This window comes from Amblyomma mixtum, chromosome 3 (genome assembly GCF_055824585.1).
Source record: "Amblyomma mixtum isolate Tamu chromosome 3, ASM5582458v1, whole genome shotgun sequence".
In the NCBI taxonomy this organism is placed as follows: Eukaryota; Metazoa; Arthropoda; class Arachnida; order Ixodida; family Ixodidae; genus Amblyomma; species Amblyomma mixtum.
Window position 1 is genome coordinate 384,992,710 of NC_143014.1, and position 15,895 is coordinate 385,008,604.

The 15,895-nt window shown below is 48.1% G+C and overlaps 1 protein-coding gene and 1 non-coding gene across 2 annotated transcripts in view; both read left to right on the forward strand.

Annotated features, from left to right (window-relative positions):
• LOC149357080 (sodium- and chloride-dependent glycine transporter 1-like) overlaps positions 1–15,895 on the forward strand; it is a 72,293-nt gene that overhangs the window by 19,336 nt on the left and 37,062 nt on the right. The window lies entirely within an intron of this gene.
• TRNAA-AGC (transfer RNA alanine (anticodon AGC)) lies at positions 15,704–15,776 on the forward strand. The gene has a single exon. It is a non-coding gene; the product is annotated as a tRNA-Ala (tRNA).

A 15,895-nucleotide genomic window follows, 5' to 3' on the forward strand; every position in this document is an offset into this window, starting at 1 on the left:
AGGCGTTTTCTCATTTCACCTCCATCGAAACTCAGCTTGGACAATTTGGCTTTGGACTCATCGGTCAAATTCAACAGCCACTGAGCTACCACGGTGGCAGAAGAATGTCATGCTGAAGGGTAGATATTAAAGGTATCAAGGAATATCTAATCGGAATTTCAGATGTCGCCATTTCAACTGTTTTTACCAAGCATAAGTCTTTTTATATCTTTTCAACGATGAACGGTCTCATCAGTTCCTGTATTTAAGACCATGTACAGCGCCCGTCAAAACTATACAGCCCAAGGAGTTTGCTTCGAAGCTGTTTAGCGGGGCACCCTAGCACATCTAGCAGTCCAAAGCTTGGGAGGATTGAGAACATGAAGCAATTCCTCTTTCGGGATAATGCGGTCGCTGCGGATGCATAACGAGACATGCTGCAGGTCTCACAAGCAAACCCGTTGGGCCGTATACTTTTGACGGGAGGAGGTACCAAGGACATAGCTGGTGGGTTAAGCTCTAAGGACAGTCAGGGGCCGCTACGGCCGACCGTTTCTGCTCCCTGTGTTTTCGTAGCATCGCAAACCCGAATAACGTCTACAGAAGCGCCACACAGCAAATACAGTAAACTGGGGCCTCGCCGACCCTCTTTATACACTTTTATAGCGCGTTTACTGTTGATCATGAGAGGCTGTACACGCGGACACAACCAGTGGTCAAATAAAACTGACCATCTACAGGCTCAGTCATGCGTCCTGTTTAAGTCTGTCTCTGCCATGATCTGCAAACGCATAACTTGGTTCCTAGAAAGCCGAAATGAGTTCCCCCAAGAAATGAACGGGTTCCGTCAAAACAGGTCTGCGACTGACAATATCATCTCCCTCGTCTCATCAATTGAGGAGTACCTTCATGCTGGGTACATCCCGACAGCCGTTTTCCTAGACATCAAGGCCGCCTTTGACTCTGTCTTTCACCATGCAATACTCGCCGCCTTTGCCAGTCTTGGCCTTGGAGGAAAGCTATACAAATGGATTGGGCATTATTTCAAAGAACGGCAAATATTTATGACCACTCCAAACGGTCCAACACGCTTTCACGCAGTAGAGAGGGGCGTACCACAGGGAGCGGTGGTCAGCCCTCTCCTGTTCAATATTGCCCTTATACACATAAGAAGAAACCTTCCGCGAGGGGTCCGTATAACAATTTATGCTGATGATATCTGCATCTGGACCGCATCACGCTCGCGCTATATCACCCAGCAACGTCTACAGAGAGCGCTATTGCACATTTCGATGTACCTGGCTTCCAGAGGTCTTCGTCTCTCGCCAGAAAAGAGTGTTGCAATGGCGTTTACAAGAAAAACGATGACCCGATATCCGCTGCTCCTAGGCGGACGATCGCTACCATATGTACAATCTCAGCGATTCCTGGGTGTTGTAATCGACTATAATCTGTCATGGACACCTCAGATCAAAATACTCCGCGAGAGGATCACTGCAGCATCGCAAGTGTTTAGGTTCATGGCGGGAACAAGGTGGGGTAGCAACTGCCGATCAATGCTTCTGCTTGAAAAAGCCTACGTTGAAGGAACCTTGCGCTACTGTCTACCAGTGTTTCAAAGATTATCTACATCAAGCAATAAGTCTCTCGTTGCCGCACGGAACAACTGCCTGCGAATATGCCTTGGCCTCCCAAAGGGTTCCTCTGCATCAGGAACAGTAGCGGAGGCAGGATGTCTCCCACTAGAGGTGATTGCCGCCCAGGAAACTATGCGTACCCATCTCCGCCATGTTCTTCAAGGGAAGAAGCACTTCCTGCACCGTGTCCACCTAACTCACAGCAACTCTAGCTTTGGCCAGGCAGTGCAGCTCCTGCCCATCCCTACTATTAATCAGCCACAGAAACTACTACCTCTGACCTTTCCTCCATGGACACTCTCTCCTCTAAAGGTGAAGAAGTTTGTTCCAGGTGTGAATGCAAAGAGCCGCATGCCACAGGCAGCTCTTCTGCAAACTACTCTCGCCTACTTAACGGAGGAATATAGGCAGCACACCCATATCTTCACCGATGGTTCAACTACTAAAGAAACCTCTTCATGTGGCCTTTATGTGCCCTCAATAGGCCATGCCCTTTCTTACCGGCTGCAGCGGAGGACATCCTCTACGACAGCTGAGCTTCACGGCATTAAGGAAGCTGTTTCTTACATCCTGCGCCGAACCGCCGACCGTTCGGTTATCTTCACCGATTCGAAAGCATCTCTTCAGATCCTGGCCAACCTGCTGAAGAAAACGAATCACCAACCAGTTTCCCTGGACATCGGATATCTACATCATTTAGCTATTGCCGCAGGCCACTGCATAACATTTCAGTGGGTACCTGCTCACTGTGGCATTCAGGCTAATGAAAAAGCAGATGAAGCGGCCCGTAAGGGCCACCAACATCGGAGATACATTAGAACTTTTTTTACGAAATCTGATGCGTCCCAGGTGGCCAAAAGTTTTGCTTCCGAAGAAATGTATCAGCTTTGGAGTTTGCCGACATATCAGTACCAATTTCTTCACTCAATCGACCCACATCTTAGATCAAGACTCTCACCCAGAATTCCTCGACATCTGGAAACACTTTATCATCGACTTCGTCTTAATGCTGCATATACAAACGGCTTACGATACCGTTTTAGACAAATGGACAGTCCGCACTGTGACAACTGTGCCGCGATAGAAACTGTGGAGCATATCTTGCTTGAGTGCCCTGCATATGCCAACGAGCGTGCGTACTATGAACATTGCATGCAGAAGCTCTGCTCAGTGCCCCTTACAATGGACAAAGTTTTAGGTCCCTTAGCCTGCCTTAGGCAACAGAGACTTGCAATGACTTTTCTATTCACATATTTAAAGGATATTGGACATCTTGATAAGCTTTAAACTCACTTGCACGTCACCTTCATGCATTCTTCATGCAGTGAACTTCGTCAGCCCATTTGACGGACTATGCACTCCATCACTCCATAGGTTACATCAATTCTCGCCATTGCATCCTTAGTACCCATTTCATGGCCGCATTTTATCTTCGTTTTTTTTTACCTCTTCCACTCTGCTCTCCTTCTGTCTTTATCTCCCAAATTCCCCTCCCTACGCAGAGTAGCATGCCAGCGATTTTTAAGCGCCGGCTAAATTCTCTGCTCTTCATTAAAGAGTCTCTTTCTCTCTCTCTGTCTCTGCCACTTTAATGAACAACCAGCTGCAGTCGGCCGTGTGCAACCATAGGGGTTGTTAAGAGTGGACAACGTGGTCCTGGAAGCCGGGTGTGACTCATCGCAAAGCAAGGGATATGACGAGGCCTGGCGCCGGCGGCAGAAGCATAGACGACGACGGCCAGGGCTGTTGCACTCCAAATCACCGAACCTCCTAACCGATCGAAGGACGCTGTCTCCCACGGGCCTGGGAGAAATTACTGTCAGACGAGTGTCGTCGTTAGGCAGAGATGCGGCGAGAACTTGTGACAGCAGCAGCAACGCTGGAAGCAGAGATGCACAAGAAGCAGCTGTATACAGCGGTATACGTTGGCCGAGTCGGCCTTCGGGTCACCGGACTGGATGATGCTACGCAAGGTCACGCTGAGCGAGGCTGCTAATTGAAAGACGCTGTGTCGAAGGAGTCTCGTGCTTCGGCCATCCGGCGGGGGAGTTCGAGAAGGTTCAACCACCTGCGAGGAGACTGCGGGATTCTGCTTTCCCACGGAGGCAACGCACAGAACACTTGCGGCAGTGGTCAAGGTGACGCATCTGTGTTTGATGACTGTCTTCCCCTTCTCATCCCCCGAGCTGTGAGAGAGCGAGAGGGCATCAGCACCGCCCTGCCGTGGGTGGTACCGCCAGCGTCATCAATGTCCCATCCGATTGGACAACGTTATTCGAACTAAGTTCCCCAGTCAGGGATCTGGGGAACGCGAACCGTATTTAACGGGATGTTGTTGTGTGATTGTTGTGTGAGTAGTCTTTTAAGGATGCAAAAAAAGGTTTTACGGATCATTAATAATTTGCCTAAGTTTGACTCAAGTAAACCTATCTTCAGAAATCTTAAGGTCATTCCAATAACTAAAATGTATCATTATAAACTCCTACGCGAATATAAACTCAGCATCAAGGAAAATCAAAGGCTGTTTTTCGACATATCGAACTTAGAATTAATAGGCAACGCGGCCTATAATACGAGGACAACAGACCGTTGGAAAGTGCCAAAATGCCGTACGAACTATGGGTTTCAGAGTCTTAGGAATAACCTGCCTCGATTACTAAATGAACATATTAAAGCGGAAACAGATATTTTAGGACTAAATTTCCGGAACCTGAAGGCGTTGTTTTATTAATTTGCATGTCCCTAATACACACCACACATTTCATAAACAAAACACCTTCTACAGATACTTAGCCACTGTTTCATTATAACTGCATGTCTTTATTTCCCGACCGTTCCATGAGCTTGTCGCCATATCTTTCATAAAAATGCCAAGTTATAATTTTGTTTGTTTCTGTATATATCTGTACATTTTGTTCTGTACATTTGTTTCTGGATTGTGTTGCTTTGTTGCTGTCAATGCCAGGGGGGACCAAGATTTTTTTTCAAGCCGTAAAGGAACGGCTTTTCTTCTTGGCCCCTTTCACGATGTGTACGTCATGTTGTGAAAAACAAATAAAATGAATGAATGAAAATGAATGATCGGAGCATTGGATTTGCATTGCATTCGCATTCGATTCTCATCTGTAAATACGTAGAATAAACCCTTCTGTACAGTTTCCTCGATAGCGCAGTCCGTCAACGTCATTCGGAGCCGGTACCTGTGGGGCTAAACGAGTTAGTCATCTCCAGGACCCCTCCGTCTTCAACTCTGGTTCCAGCGGTGGGATAGAAGCCCCATCTTTAACACTGGTTCCAGCGGCGGGTTGTGTGGCCCCGTTTCTAACACTGGTTGGCAGCAGCTGGGATGGACCGTGCGACATCGTACTTTCTCCACGGGTGAGCGTTTTGGCTTTTGCTATGGGATTCGCCAGGCTTTAAGATTCAGAGAATAATCTTGACTGGGAATCAGGGCTTTGTCGTTTGAGAGGGGTTATTCTCAAGGCATTGTTGTGTTAGCAGAGCCAAAGCGGAGAAAGCGTTGTCATGGACCTAATGAGGTTGTACAAGTCGGACTTGCTGTTGATATGCGAGGAACTGTCGGTTGAAGTGCCTAGCAAACTAACCAAAATTGAATTGGGCGAATTCATTCTTAAACAAGTCAAGCATAACGATCAGTTGCTGGTAGATACGTGGAATTTGGTACAAGGGGAAAAAGAAAAAGCCCGCAAAGTAAAAGCCGACCAGGAGGCTAAAGAGAAAGCCGACCAGGAGGCTAAAGAGAAAGCCGATCGGGAGAAAAAAGCACGTAAGGAGCAAGCTGATCGAGAGTGGGAAAAAGAGAAGGAACGGCAACGGCAACAGTGGAAGGTTGAAATTGAAACAACGAAACTAAAGATATTAGAAGTTCAAAACGAAATACGAAGAAAGGGCGGTAGTGTGAGAGCCGGAACTCCTGAAAGAGCAAGCGATGCTTATGAAATAGGTCCGCAGGCAAGACCCGCAAAGTCTGTGACCGTAGCCGAGTTGGTAAATCGCGACACCACGAGGGAAGTGGCAGAGAACGTGTGCAACTGGTACGGTGGTCCAAGGGAAGCCGCAGAATCCGAGACCGTGTCCAGTGTAGTTGGACGTAATGCTAAGAAAGAGCATTCCGAGATAGCGTCTCAACGACACGAGTGCGAGGATTCTCCTCCAAGTGAGGTAGCAGTGGCAACGGACAACTTTGTCGGGACAGTTGCGAGCGCGACACTTTCAGTAGAATCGATACAGGCGTCAAACCGGCAGGACCGCGAAAAGGGAGTTTTTAATATCGGAAAAGGTTTCGAGGTAGAAACAGCGGAAACCCCTTTTGAGAGTAACAACCGCGGTAAGAGCGAGTTGGGATGTCACAGTGGCTTCAGTGACAAAGGCTCCGGAGAGGCTACCTTGGTAATACTGGCACAAGAAGAGTGCGAGGCTGCCGAGGAAAAAGATAGCCATAAGAGCCAGGCGGGCTCAGTTGTAGCTGAGCACTGCAGTGCAGAGAATGGCGCGCAGAGCGACAGCCAGGCGGGCTCAGTTGTAGCTGAGCACTGCAGAGTAGAGAATGGCGCGCAGAGCGACAGCCAGGCGGGCTCAGTTGTAGCTGAGCACTGCAATGTAGACAAAGACGCACAGAGCGACAGGCAAGCGGGCTCAGTAGTGGCTCAGCACTGCGATGTAGAGCATGACGCACAGAGCGACAGCCAGGCGGGCTCAGTTGTAGCTGAGCACTGCAATGCAGAGAATGGAGCGCAAAACGACAGACAAGCTGGAGAGGACAAACCCCAAAGGAGTGAGCTGGGGATCTCAGGCGCAGTTTCAAGTCCGTCTGTCAGCTGCGTGGAGCTGGCACTCCGCTGCGAAGGCACAGAGGCCAGTTTGGAATTTCAAGACAATTTCCGAGGTGCGACTGAGAAACTAGAGAGAGCTAGTTGCGATCAGGAGACGCACGCGGCACAGTCTAGGCGCAGAAAAAGGAAAAGGGCAAGAACCAAGAGGAAACGGATCAAATTCAAAGCCCTAAATTCGGTTGCGCGGACAGGTGCGAAAGAAAGAAATGCAGTGGAAGGAAAAGTGAAGCCTTCCCGCGTTGCGCCTCGTAAACTTGCAGCTGTAGTTAACGATCTAGCGACACGAGCAGCTCGTTCGAAGGCTGGCTGCAGTAATGAAAAGGGAAGAGCACGTTTTCCGACCAGAACAGGCGCGAAGTGCTTCAAGGGGCATCGGCCTGTAAGAAAGCCTAGACGGGACAAAAAGCCAGTTAGAAAAAAGGCAAAGCGGCCCAAGAGATCAGAAGGCACAAGGTTGCGCGGCACTCAGCGCATGCGAACGCAGGCGTCGAACAACCGAGACGACACATGCAGGCGGGTTCGGCGGGCGCACTTGAGGGGGAATCGTCCTTCACTTTTGGCACCCCATTCTAGGAAGCGCGCAGGACGAAAGGGTGGCCGAGCTTCGTACTTGGGGCGAGAGAAAGAGGTACCTTCTCGCGCTGGTCATTGCTCCTCGTCCAGAGCCAGAGTCGGTTATCGACATTGTAGGCATGACCAAGGTTTTCGGAGAGCCTCGAAGGGGCGCGGAAACGACAGTGAGAGTCGGGGATCGTTTTTTTCTGCAGCCTTTTGTCACGAGTTGACCGCAGTACAATCAGTCAAAGCGCGACCCCGGCGGGCGCGTCTGAAAGACTAATCCTTTCAACTCGGCGGCGGGGAGTCAGCTTTCCCCCCCGCGTGGCGATTTGAAGTAGCTGTTTTTTTTTATTCCTCTTTTTTTTGTATGTTTATGAAATCAGGCACGGAAAGGCTACTTTTTGAGTTAAAACGAGTTGATCGGAGGTTACTGTTTTTTTTCCTTACCTTAGACAAAGGCTATGGCGTCACTGAGTTAGAAATCACAGGTGTTGATTTCCCATGCTACCAAGAGATAAGGGCACTCACAGGAGTGCAGCTCGAGTAGAACTACGCTTAGCGTCGCGTAGGCGGAGCGTTGATCCCTTGATTGACTGACACTTTACGAAAAGGGAGCCTCACCAGGGTGTCGAACCGGCATTTTTTCGGGTTCGGTTCGGGTTCGGGTTCACGCCTTTCGGGTTCAGTTCCGGGTTCGGCTCCAGAGGGCCATTTCGTTCCGGTTCGAACCGGTTCGGGCCGTCCTGAACCGGTTCAAACGGGTTCAAACGGGTTCAGGACAAAAAATATATATTTTGAACGCAGATAAGTTTGTCAACCGTGCTATGCGTTTTCATTTTTCCTGCACATCGGTATACAAAATAAAAAAATGCAAAGATTTGTTTACGAGAACATAAAACTGGGCTAGTTGGTAAGGGTTCATGCTTAAGCAGCGCAATAAACAGGACAAAGGAAGACTGGAGACGACACAGATGCTGACTAACAACTGGTTAGTCAGCGTCTAGGAAAAGTGTATGAAGGCGCAAGACACAGTGAACAATGCAAAAAACAGAAGAACAAAGATTAAAACTAAAAAACCATACTGCGCATGCACAGCATAGTCGACTCATGACATCTTTTTCAACGAAATACAAAGACTATATTCCATAGTAGACAGCAATCTCCTATCTCCTGGACCCCACACAGTTGCCAAGAAGGCCTGACTCCTTCTCTACAAATTGACGGATGGTGAAGCAACACGCCCACCTGCTTCCTTCCTGATCATAAAGGCCTCCACCATCTCCCTACAAATTCGATCTGTGTGAACAAACAGGAGACTTGTCTTTCTAAATGGGGAAGCAATAAGCATTTGTTCGAACAACACAGATGGGTGAAAAAGTAGCGGTGTCGTACAACTTGGCTTTGCATTGCAGCGAGTGCAACAATTGCTTACCCCGTAGATAAGACAAGTGTCGTATTAATAACCCTGTTCGCATACGTAGGGAGTTGGTCGAGGCCTATATAACCAGGAAGGAAGCTGATGAGTGTGTTGATTCACCATCTATCAATTTGGTAGGTAAGGAGTAAGGCTTTCTTGGCAATTGTGTGAGGTCCAGGAGACAGCCGATTGCTGTCTATTATGGAAGATTGTCTTCGAATTTCGATGAAAAATACGTCGTGACTCGAATGCGATGTGCATGCGCAGTATGGTTTTTAAGTTTTAACCTTTGTTCTTCTGTTTTTAGGGTTGTTCCTTGAGTCCTGTGCCTTTATATACTTTTCCCAGAATAAAATAACCAGCTGTTAGTCAGCGCTCGTGTCGTCTCACGTCTTCCTTTTGTCGTGTTTACTGCGTTAATTAAGCAGGAAAAATTGTTTAATGCGAGATGTTCTCACTTTACCCATTTTACTTATTGTCCGCAGCAAAGACGAATTTACGGCAAGAGCAGCAAAATGAAATGAACTCGAAATTGATGAAAATCGGCTATGTATACGCTATTATCCACCTTATGAGGTGTAAGGCGAAAAGCCGGTGGATTTTGCATCTACAAGACCCCCTGCTTGAGCAATTTGGGAGACCCCGTTGCGCGAGTAATAGGTCTTCCTTGAAGCTTGAGTCAGTTGGGACTTTCTCGTACGCAGTGAAATTGCGGGGCCCCAAGATTACTGCCGCACGCGCCCTCTACTTTCCCGCGCACTACTGAGAAACGAAACTGCCATGTATCGGTACCTACATACAGACGGACACCTTTCCGTCGCCCCGAGACCGACTTGCCAGTCCCCCCTCCGTTACTAAATGGTAAGAAAATGTGCGAGAATCCCTCCACCGCCCATCTGCTGCCCAACGAGAGCCTCGTGGGAGCACAGTCTCTCCCTAACATGCAGAACTTACCAAACATATTTTATTTAAATCACCTATTCGACATCACCTTTGTGACTCAAGTTATATGTCCCGAACCCCTATAGCCCAGTATCTTCAAAAACACAGCTAATCGTGGCTTCTCACTATAGTACAGTAAGAAATTACAACGTTGACTTATTATGATGACGTCAACATCCTCTCTTCTGATAAAAATAGTATCATAAAAAACGCACGCTTGGATAGGTTGAGAATGCTTCGTTTTTGCACGGACTCAAAATGTCAACAGATCCGCTGCGGTGGCTCAGTGGTTACGGCGCTCGGCTCCTGACCCGAAAGACGTGGGTTCGATCCCGGCCGCGGCGGACGAATTTCGATGAAGGCGAAATTCTAGAGGCTTGTGTACTGTGCGATGTCAGTGCCCGTTAAAGAACCCCAAGTGGTCGAAATTCCCGCAGCCCTTCACTACGGCGTCTCTCATAGCCTGAGTCGCTTTTGGACGTTAAAATCCAATAAACCAAACCAAACCAAACAAAATGGCAACACGTTTGTTGCGACGTTGAGCTGCAGCATTCTTGCAAGTGCAGCATTGTGCGAGGAAGGACATACACTTGCACTACATTGAATGTTTGAGACTTTTCCTGGGGCGCTATCAAAGGAAACCTTTGCGTCAACAGAATTTTTTGCGCCCTTCATAGAGTGATAAAGAGTGGTTAATCTGGCGTGCACCATTTGTCCACCCACTTGTTTCAGGAATTTATTTTCAAAACTACAAACAACCCCTTTCTGGCAGCTATGCTTTCTGGGCGTGATCACTAACGCATGCCAGCGAGCGCATATATTTCCGCATTGCCCTTTTGATTATCCAGTATTTATTTTTTTTTCTTATTAGTACATCTCCACCGTTGCCAAGAACCCGCCTTTCGTTGCTTATTTCCGTCGCGTGCAAACAAGAATATGCGGATTCTAAAAAAAAAAAAATAAGCTGCACCAAATTATACATCCTTCTTTTGGTAATACTAGTAGTAATATCGCAGGTTTAACGTGTCGAGTATACATTGAGGCTATAGGATAGACGGTGTAGTGGAGGGCTCCAGATTAACGGAGATCAGCTGGGGATTTTCGGCGTGCGACAGAGCACGCTGGTTTTTGTATTTTTGGAATCAGCAGTCGAGCTCCGCAGCCATTGAGCCATTTTTTTTCTCTGTTGCCCTACATCGTGAGGGGTTTTATTTAGAACCTGCTGTCTGAGACAATGAGCGCCTACAAAAGAATATGTTGCATTACCCACTGCGGTGGCTCAGTGGTTACGGCGCTCGGCTACTTCGGTGTATCCTGGTTCGAACTCGGCCCCGGGGGACAGGTTTCGACGGAGGCGAAGCGCAAGAGGCACCGTGTGCTGCGCGATGTCAGTGCACGTTAAAGGGCAACTGCGCCATTTTTTGAGAATATCGAGATACTCAAGGATTCAAATCTATATAGGCTGTAGGTAAAACATGCTAAGTTTTTTTGCACTGCCATTTAAAATAGTGACGTAATCGACGGTTAAATTTTGCACTTCTCAAAGCAATGGAGGAGCGCGGGGAAGTTCAGTGTGACGTCACGGAAGGTATGATTTCGAATTACCGCTGCCGTCAGCCACGCCCTGCCGTGCCTCGCTGGACGCGGCCAAACAATGTGCGGCGGGCTTTGCCTTCGGTGGCGTTGGTTTTTTTCCTTCAAAGCAGGCGTCTATGCGTTGGAAATGTAATCGACCTTCGATGACGTCATCATGTGTCCCCCACTTAGCGTTGTACGCTGCGGAGAAGCTTGAAGGCCGTCCCAATTTTAATTGGTGATTACGTCATCGCTTCAAATGCTAGGCAAAAAGGACTTCGCATACGAGGGGGTACCCAAAAGAAACCGGACTTATTTTTGTTTGAACTTATTTTTTCACATTTTCAGCACAGACCTTCAATATCCTTCAAAGTACTCTCCACTTACAATGATACGTTTGTCGAATCTTTCATTCCATTTTTCAAAACATTGTTTAAATTCATCTTTTGTGGTACTTGACAGTCCCTCCGTCGTTTTTTTTCTTCACCTCAGCAACATCAGCGAAACGCTTTCCATTCACCTGTCTTTCCTTTCTACGAAACAAAGAAAGTAGCACGTGGCAAGGTCGGGTGAGTATGAGGGTTGAGGAACAGAGGTCATGACATTTTGGTCCGAATTTGTCGTAGAGACAGGGCTGTGTGAGCAGGGGCATTGCCGTGGTGGAAAAACCAGTCACCCGTCTGCCACAAATCAGGCCGCTTCCACCGAACACTGTTGCCCAATCTTTTCAAAACATACAAGCAGAAAGCCTGGTTAACTGTCTGACCCTGCGGAAAAACTTCTGAATGGACGACTCCTCTCACGTCGAAAAAACAAATCAGCATTGTTTTGAGGTTTGATTTCACTTGACGAGCTTTCTTGTCTTGAGGCGAGGTGAATTTGAAGTTTTGCATTGGCATGACTGTTGCTTTGATTCAGGATTTAATTCAGGAACACATGAGTTGTCCCCATAGCATCGTCATTGAACGTCTTTCTGAATATTTCAAGAGTTTCCGTTCCACTTTTGTCGAGAAAAAATCAGAATTTCACCGGCGCACGCTGTTCACGAAAATCAGCCATTACAAAAACGACGCTCACACAAAACAGTCGTCACTAAAAAACTCTGCTTAAACTAGTCTGACCTCCTTCAGCGACGGAACTCGGCTTACCGACTCTGAAATGTTCGTTCTATGCACTCCTAGCGGCAAAACGCGATACCACAGAAGCTGTGCCGATTCAAAAAATTAGTCCGGTTTCTTTTGGGTACCCCCTCGTACTTTACCTGGAAATTTCACACATTCGACCCTTTTAAGCTCGTCGATTTCTAAAACCTATGCAGTTGCTCTTTATTAAAGATCCCCAGCTGGTAGAAATTATTCCGGAGGCCTCCGCTACTGCACCTGTTTCTCTTTTTCCTTTCACTCCCACCTTCCTCCCTCTCTTACGGCACGGTTGAGGTGTCCATCAATAAGTGAGACAGGTACTGCGCCATTTCCTTTCCTCAAAAACCACCATCACAACGTTGTTGGATCCTCGCGCTAATATTTCATCCATTTGTGAGAAATGACGCAAATAAAATGAAGGCATTCTCAATCGGTGCGTAAATGACTATAGACACCCAGTTTTATTGCGTGTTTTCTCCTTTCAAATGACGCCATACATATTAGAACACATGGATCACCGTGTGGTATTCGCCTACTGCCATTAAATAATTTAGAAAATATTTTTTTCTTCTATGCTGTCCCAGTTTCATCAACCGAATGATGGCTGTGATGGGAAATCAACATTAGGTCACGTGAGGCACGGGAAAACTAATACAAACGCTGACACGTTGCTTTGACTCACTCTAGCACTTAAATCAGCCGGCTTCAAGACCTATAATCACAACGAACGACGTATCAGCAGCTATACTGCCATTTTATTGCACCTCACGCGACCTAATTTCCTCTACACGTCACAGCCATCGTTATGTTGATGAAACCGAAACAGGGTCATGAAGAAATTCAAATATAAATTATTTATTATGTGTTGGTGAAATACCACGCGGTGCTCCGTGTACACCAATGTCTAACGCATCGTTTGAAAGAAGAAAGCACGCAAGCAAAAATTTGGTGTCTATAGTCCTTCATTGAGTTAGAGAAGTGCTAACAATTCGATTAAAGATTTACGCAAATATGTAAAAGGGCAGGAATAATAAATTAAGATTTCACATAAGCCTGAAGTACAAAGAATTGGCGGTAGTACATTACAGAAGCGTCAATTAGGCATCTTCCCAGGCACCAGACTTCCTGTAAGTTTGCTGTCGCATATAATGGGTACCATTTTCGCACTTCCCAGCGCAGACAGTTACGGGTGGTTAAATCTATGCGCTAGATCATCTCATTTTGTCCGTAAAGAAGAAGTATGCCGAGATGCAAAAAAAAAAAATGGGGCTGAACCGGGTACCGAACCGGTTCGGAACGGTTCCTTTGAATCGTTCCGGTTCGGGTTCAGTTCCAAGATGCCGAAAAAATTATGGGTTTGGTTCGGTTCCGGTTCCGGGCGAAAATTCGGGTTCGGTTCCGGTTTAGGGTTCGGGTTCGGTTCCGGTTCGACACCCTGAGCCTCACTGACGTACACTGAAATGACCGAAGAGAAAACTCGTCTGGGGGAAGCGCTCGTGTCCAGACCTTTGATTCAGGCCACTTATTTTGTTAAAGAAGTTCAGTGTGACGCCAGTGATAGAGAACTGGGTGCTATTTTAAGTCAAGTTGGCGACGGCCACGAAGAGCACCATGTTCAGTACGTCAGCCGCAGGCTGACATGTAGAGAAGGCTTAAGCGCTTTAGACAAAGAGCGCGTGTTTGGTTTAGGCGGCACAGATGTTGTCGGGTTACCAGAGTTACTTGAACGGCGTAAAGTTCATATTTGAGACTGACCATCGTCTCAAACGTGCTTATGACAGTTTTGTCCCCCCAAAAATGGTCGCTTGCTTAGACGGAGTCCTGCTCTCCAAAAACAGAATTTCTCGAAGCGTTTCAGGAACGGAAACCGCACGGAAATGCTGATGGATTCAGCCTATTGTTGTAGACAGGAGTACTTGGTAGGACCACCTACTGTGTGTGGGTTTTTATTTTTAACCTTGGTCCAAGCAGTCCGTCTTTGGCGATTTCAAAGGGGATATTTTGCGCTTTCTCGGCACCAAAATTGCGCCAAAATTCAGTCATGTTTTAGTAAACATTTGTTGTCATTGTGGGAAGCCTGGTGGGTCTTTGGCAAATTCCGAGCGCTTGCTTGTGGGTCAGTGCCCTGTCTCGTGGAACAGTCCACTGATGCCATTCTTTGTTGAATGTTCGAGCTTGGATGCCATTTCTGGAAACCAGCCCTTCCACCCGACTCCGGCCTCATCTCTTCCTGCCCAGCGGTCGTAAACGCTGGCCATTCGAGATTTTTCGGGCCGCGGACGAGCTGTTAAGAGTGGACAACGTGGTCCTGGAAGCCGGGTGTGACTCATCGCAAAGCAAGGGATATGACGAGGCCTGGCGCCGGCGGCAGAAGCATAGACGACGACGGCCAGGGCTGTTGCACTCCAAATCACCGAACCTCCTAACCGATCGAAGGACGCTGTCTCCCACGGGCCTGGGAGAAATTACTGTCAGACGAGTGTCGTCGTTAGGCAGAGATGCGGCGAGAACTTGTGACAGCAGCAGCAACGCTGGAAGCAGAGATGCACAAGAAGCAGCTGTATACAGCGGTATACGTTGGCCGAGTCGGCCTTCGGGTCACCGGACTGGATGATGCTACGCAAGGTCACGCTGAGCGAGGCTGCTAATTGAAAGACGCTGTGTCGAAGGAGTCTCGTGCTTCGGCCATCCGGCGGGGGAGTTCGAGAAGGTTCAACCACCTGCGAGGAGACTGCGGGATTCTGCTTTCCCACGGAGGCAACGCACAGAACACTTGCGGCAGTGGTCAAGGTGACGCATCTGTGTTTGATGACTGTCTTCCCCTTCTCATCCCCCGAGCTGTGAGAGAGCGAGAGGGCATCAGCACCGCCCTGCCGTGGGTGGTACCGCCAGCGTCATCAATGTCCCATCCGATTGGACAACGTTATTCGAACTAAGTTCACCAGTCAGGGATCTGGGGAACGCGAACCGTATTTAACGGGATGTTGTTGTGTGATCGGAGCATTGGATTTGCATTGCATTCGCATTCGATTCTCATCTGTAAATATGTAGAATAAACCCTTCTGTACAGTTTCCTCGATAGCGCAGTCCGTCAACGTCATTCGGAGCCGGTACCTGTGGGGCTAAACGAGTTAGTCATCTCCAGGACCCCTCCATCTCTAACAGGGTGCGCAAGTTTTTATCCTATTCATGCGCCCGGCGTAGATACAATCATGAGCTAAATACCCCACAAGAGGCCTCTTCGGTTTTATATCGCTGCCAGAGCGACGCCAGTGAAACACTCCGCTCTCTGGTCAACCTCGTAATGGTTTGTAGGCCGGTGGACCACTCACACGACCGCTTGGAGTCAAAGGAGTTACAGATGGAGGCTAGATGTCAAATTCTGTCTGCTCCTGTCACTCAGGTGTGTAGCGGCATGTATGCCCGAGCCAGTGACGCATACAACACCCATCCTTCGGAGTCGCACCGGCCGGCCAAGCCAGGTGGCTCGCGGCCAACTTTTCCGAAACGGTGTCGACGAAGAAAGGGCGTGGCCACTCTCTCCCGTTCGATCTCATTTTCCGGTTTAAATGTCGTTCGACTTCACTGTGGCTCCTGTCCGGGGGTGTAGCTCAGATGGTAGAGCGCTCGCTTAGCATGCGAGAGGTACTGCGATCGATACCCAGCACCTCCACTGTGACGACACCATTTTTTTTTCTTTTTTGCATGGCTACTGTGTTCAGTCTTCAGAACGGACTTCGGAGTCGGCTGCTTTTATCCTTACTGCTGCTTCTGAAGGTCTTAAGGACGTCA